A 5,449-nucleotide genomic window follows, 5' to 3' on the forward strand; every position below is an offset into this window, starting at 1 on the left:
GGGAGCTTTCGCCTTTCTTAGAAAATTCTGGAAGAGAAAAGGGAGCTGTGTTCCTAAGAAAGAATAGAAGTAAACGTAGAATGAACCATTTTTAGGGGATGGAAATATCGTGAGTTGCAAAGAACAAGAAGGACAGTATTTATAGAAACCCCGCGTGCGCATTGAAGGAGGCCAAGAGACAGCTAACTGCCATAATCAATGCAAAGACCTTTAGGGGGCTGCGTGTGCATCGTCTTTTGGAACCTTATCACTGTCGTCGCTACAAAAGTATCAGAGGGGGCAGAAATTCAAGGTCATCTTATCTCTTTCACTCTAAGAAACGTGGAGACTATCTGTGCACGGTAAAATCGGGAAGTCCAATTTCCCCGTCATTATGATACCCGTGAGCATACTTCCCAAGGCTCGAGGCTTGGGTCGAGGTTCACCTTCGAGGGCTGTCAATGCTCGACCTCGGAGCCATGCAGACCAACGGCTATATCAAGAAAACGGAGAGTTCCCAAGGCACGCGGCTAGGGCTGACACGGTCTAGCGGGCTACTCTAAACACAAATCAGGGCGTCATTCAGCCGTCCCATCCCCATATCTATGTAATTAATGTATTTTGTACTATGTGGGGATTTCCCTCCTATATAAAGGGAGTCCTTGCCATTTTGTAGATATCTATTGCTTCAGCTGCTCCACAAGAAATATAAGAAAACATTCTCTCTGCTCTCTTACATATTCTCTTGATGTTATTGCTCCGATTTATTATCTTCATTATTGTTTATCATTTATTGCTTATCATGGCCATAAAGAGCCTTCTTTGATTTTATTATAACTGTTAGTTATACCTCGATTATAAATAATTATGGCAGGGGCTTGGGCAGTCGGCCACCCTAGTAAATACGTCAGATTACTTAGGGTGCTCCAGTAACTTCTTTTAATGCACCACCGCCACGAGGTTCCTACAATAGTTATTCCAATTATTTTGCAGAGACTCGGTATGAGCAGCTTAACCCGCAAAAAGGGTTGTTATGAATGTGGTGATACTAGGCACATCATGAGAAAATTGTCCTAGACTTGGGAGACATATATTTCATCAAAGAACTCAGGCTACGTGCCCCATTACGGTTACTAGTCCACTTACATGACTAGCTAGAGTAGGGGTCAGAATGTTAGAGGTGGAGGCCCAGCCCGTTAATATATTTTCTATGGTATGGCTGAGGTCGCTACACCAGATGGTGTCGTTACAAGTACGGTCTCGAATTATTATAAAGTAACAATTTTATTAACTTGATTCGGTTCTGAGTACCGAGTCAAGTCCTTCTATTGTGCTCCACTTATGAGTGAGCTTCGTAATTTTGAAATCTACCTATGTAAATACTCATGTTGGGAAACTATGGAGATATCTATGACTATCATTATGTGTTGTGATTTGGTTTAACGAAAAATATTTAAATGAAGAAAACGGAAAGCTTTTATTGGCACGATGTGCATATTACTTGTGATTCAGAAACTTAGGACAAGATCCTCGCATTTTAATATGATCTGATATGTTTAAACCGGGCTACAAGCTGCGGTGGATGTTATATAAGAACGAGGTCTTTGTGGTGATAAAAACAATTATGTGTTTAAATGCTTCGTTTGTGAAATTAACTTTTTTTACTATAGTACTTATAAAGAGTCATGTCTATTAGGCTTATTTAAAAATTCTTGTATGAATATCTCTGTGCATAATTTGCCAGATTTGTACTGTAATTATTGAGTTTTAGCCCACGAGGTGAGGGCCCGGGGGATGTAAATTATGACTCGTTAATTTGGGTAAGTAACTATGAGATCTTGATGCCTCGTTGTTAGTAAAGTTGAGGTTTGAAACGAGATTTTGTTAACATGAGGTTAATTGGCGATGTTGTAATCTATTATGAACAACTATTAAGCCAGAGATGTGGTTATGGTCATACATATGATGCGTTTTATGTCAAGATATCATTGTGATAATGTCTTGCTTATAATGCGAAGATTAGTGTTATTAATATCTACTTTGTGGTGCTTTGTTGGGTTGTGGATATGCTGTTAGGAGTTGTTTTGGTGTTACTCTGACAGGTGGATAGGCCCAATTACAGGGGAGACTCTGCCGAAATTTCTGAAAATTTTGGGAGTTAGAAATTTTTTGGACATTGAGATGTGCAAAAAAGGAGATAAGTTACATTATGTGATTGAGGGCGGACTCTACTTCTCATTTGAGGACAAATGAACCTAACTGGGGGAGAATGTAACACCCCGTGTTTGATGGGTGCGTAAGCACGAGTTGCTATAGCCAGTCGAGACTAATATTGTGTGTTGATGTGAAAATTGGACCTTTCTAGAAATGATTGGAGTGTAAGAAATTTGGTGTTAAAGTTTACAAATATGGATAAAGGAAATAATCTCAATTGAAATAGTGTTGTCGGACTTATGTCGAATGCCGCAATGTGGGATCAACCGCGAATATTTGTGTAAAAGTAAATTCATCAATTTGGTAACCTGAGAATAATTCTTAGTACGTTCGAGGACGAACGTCTGTTTTAGAGGTGAAGAATGTGATGACTCAAAAAGTCATCTTTAAATTAAATTATCATCTCGGTGTTTTAAGACCTTGAAAAGCGCTATTAATCATTCCTCGACTTGCGTGCGCGGTCTGTATAATATTCCGGAAAGTTTTATTTGAAAAATGGATTACAATATGAATTAGAGCTTTAAAACTCAAATGAGCTGACTTCGGTCAATTTTTTGAGAAAACGGATCCGGATCAATGTTTTGATAGTTCAAGTTGGTCTGTATCGTCATTTGAGACTTGGGCATATGCCCGGAATCGAATTTGGAGGTCCCTAGCTCAAGTTATAGCCAATTAACGAAAACTAGAAATCTAAAGGCTAAAGGTTTCCAAAGTTTGATCACGGATTTGACTTCATTGATATCGGACTGGGATTAAGATTCTGAAAATTCGAATAGCTTTGTTATGTCAGTATGACTTGTGTGCCAAATTTGAAGTCATTCCGTATTCAATTAATATGTTTCGGCACAAGTTTTGTAAATTTAAAAGTTTGAAACTCATAAGTCCGAATTGAGGTGTGGATTGTAATTTCGATGTTGTTTGACGTGATTTGAAAACCCGAGTAAGTCTAAATCATGCTACGGGACTTGTTGGTATATTTAATAAGGGTCCCAAGTGAATCAGGTGAGTTTCGGGGTGAGCGAGTTCGGACATTTCGACACTCTAAAGTTGTTCCGGATTGTGGGGGCGCGGACCGCGCATTTTGGAACGTTGTAGCACTGGAAAGGGCGCGGACAGCGGCAGGACTTCTCGTCCGTGGCCAAAATTTCTCTTTCAGCGCCAAAATTTTGCTACAGCGCCAGAATTTTCGCGGACCTCAGAATTCTGTCTGCGGCCGCGGTCATGGAGAAGCCGCAGGTTGTCGGTCCGACTTCAGAAGCTTATAGCTTTCGCTCCACAAGGAGTTTTGAGATGATTCAAAAATGAAAGTTTTATCTCTTTGAATTTAGTTTCGAGAAAGATATTATAATAGTCATTTGGACATATTTAGAGAAAGTTATGGCCAAAATACTAAGGCCTGTTTGTGCAGCCACCAGAAGCGCAGACCGCGCTACGTTTAAGCGACTGCGATGCTTGGATTTTCGCGGCCGCGCCTGGAGTACACTATATATACGGGATATAGGGTATTATTTCACTTTTTTGGACCTAGAGAACTCGATTTTTGGCAATTTTTCATGGAATTTTCAAGAAATTCATCGGGGTAAGTAATTTTCACTCTAATTTGGTTAACATACATGAATATATCATTGTTTTCATCATTCAACTAGTATTTTGAGATGGAAACTTTGGAAAAATTGTAGAAACTTCATAAACTATAATTTTAATATCCGAATCCGATGTCAGAATTTGATAATTTTTGTATAGTTGAATTCGTATCAGAATGGGTGTTCGGATTTCGTAATTTTTCGCCGGGTTCCGAAAAGTGGGCCCACATTGACTTTTGGTTGACTTTTCCTAAAATGACTTAAATTATGTCCCTTTCGATTTATGAACAATTTTTAAAGCTCCAATTGAATTGTTGGCCAATAATTTGATTGGTTTGGAGACTAATTCAAAAGGAAAAGCCGTGATCGAGTAATTGATTGAAATTTCCAAGCACGGTAAGTGTCGTGGTTAACCTTGACTTGAGGGAATAAAACCCTTGAATTATTTGTTATGTGAATTCCACGTGTACAACGTATAGGCAAGGTGAGGAGCGCCTATATGTCGTCAAATTAATTGTTTGCATAATTTTTCTAAAAATCATAAATTATTTTAAATCATGAATTAGTTGTTACTTGGTATTTTGTAATTATTGCTTTCTTTGATCATCTTATTTATATTTAGACTAGTATTGTTACTTTGATCGCTTTTATCATGTTTACGGATTTATTTTGTTATAATTGAGTATTGAATTCAAAGTTGAGCTTGATATTGTAGAACCATATATTGAGGTAAGACTCGTTGTTGATATTTCTATCTCTCTGTTGATAGTGCTCATTGTTTTGGTGAGAAAGAGTGTTAAAGCACGAAGAATGATGTCGTGCAATATTTTGGTGAGTGATTGTTAATGCACGAAGGGTGATGCCGTGCCATATTATTAGCGTTAAAGCACGAAGGGTGATGGCGTGCCATATTATGAGTGTTAATGCACGAAGGGTGATGCCATGCCATTTTATATTCATTATCATGCGAGGAAGGGTGTAAAGCACGAAGGGTGATGTCGTGCCATATTTTGAGAGTTAAAGCACGAAGGGTGATGCCGTGCCATATTATGAGAGTTAATGCACGAAGGGTGATGTCATGCCATTTTATATTCATTATCATGTGAGGAAGAGTGTAAAGCACGAAGGATGATGTCGTGCCATATTATGAGAGTTAATGCACGAAGGATGATGCTGTGCCATATTATGAGAGTTAATGCACGAAGGGTGATGCCGTACCATTTTATATTCATTATCATGTGAGGAAGAGTGTAAAGCATGAAGGGTGATGCCGTGCTATTTCTTATTAATTATATGGTGAGGTTGAGAGTAAAAGCACGAAGGGTGATGTCGTGCATATTCCTTTATTGTGTTACTTCTTATTATTGGATCAAGGTATCCTTGCTCAATATTATGCCTTGAATTCATGCTATAACTGCTACATGCTTGTGCGAACTTATGTGACTTAATTGCTACTTGACATTTAGCATACTAAATAATAAATCGCCTATTTCCTCCTTAATTTCCAAAATTAATTGCTACTTGCCATTATTTGTTTTCTAAATGAATTATATTTATTGTGTGCTTTGTTCTTTTATGAATTCGTATTAATTGTTGTATTTATTGGAGCAATTTTATTTTGGAAGAATTGTTAATTTATATTGTTTGGGGAGCGGGTTGCACGCCGCAACGGA

Source organism: Nicotiana attenuata, unplaced genomic scaffold (genome assembly GCF_001879085.1).
Source record: "Nicotiana attenuata strain UT unplaced genomic scaffold, NIATTr2, whole genome shotgun sequence".
Lineage (NCBI taxonomy): Eukaryota > Viridiplantae > Streptophyta > Magnoliopsida > Solanales > Solanaceae > Nicotiana > Nicotiana attenuata.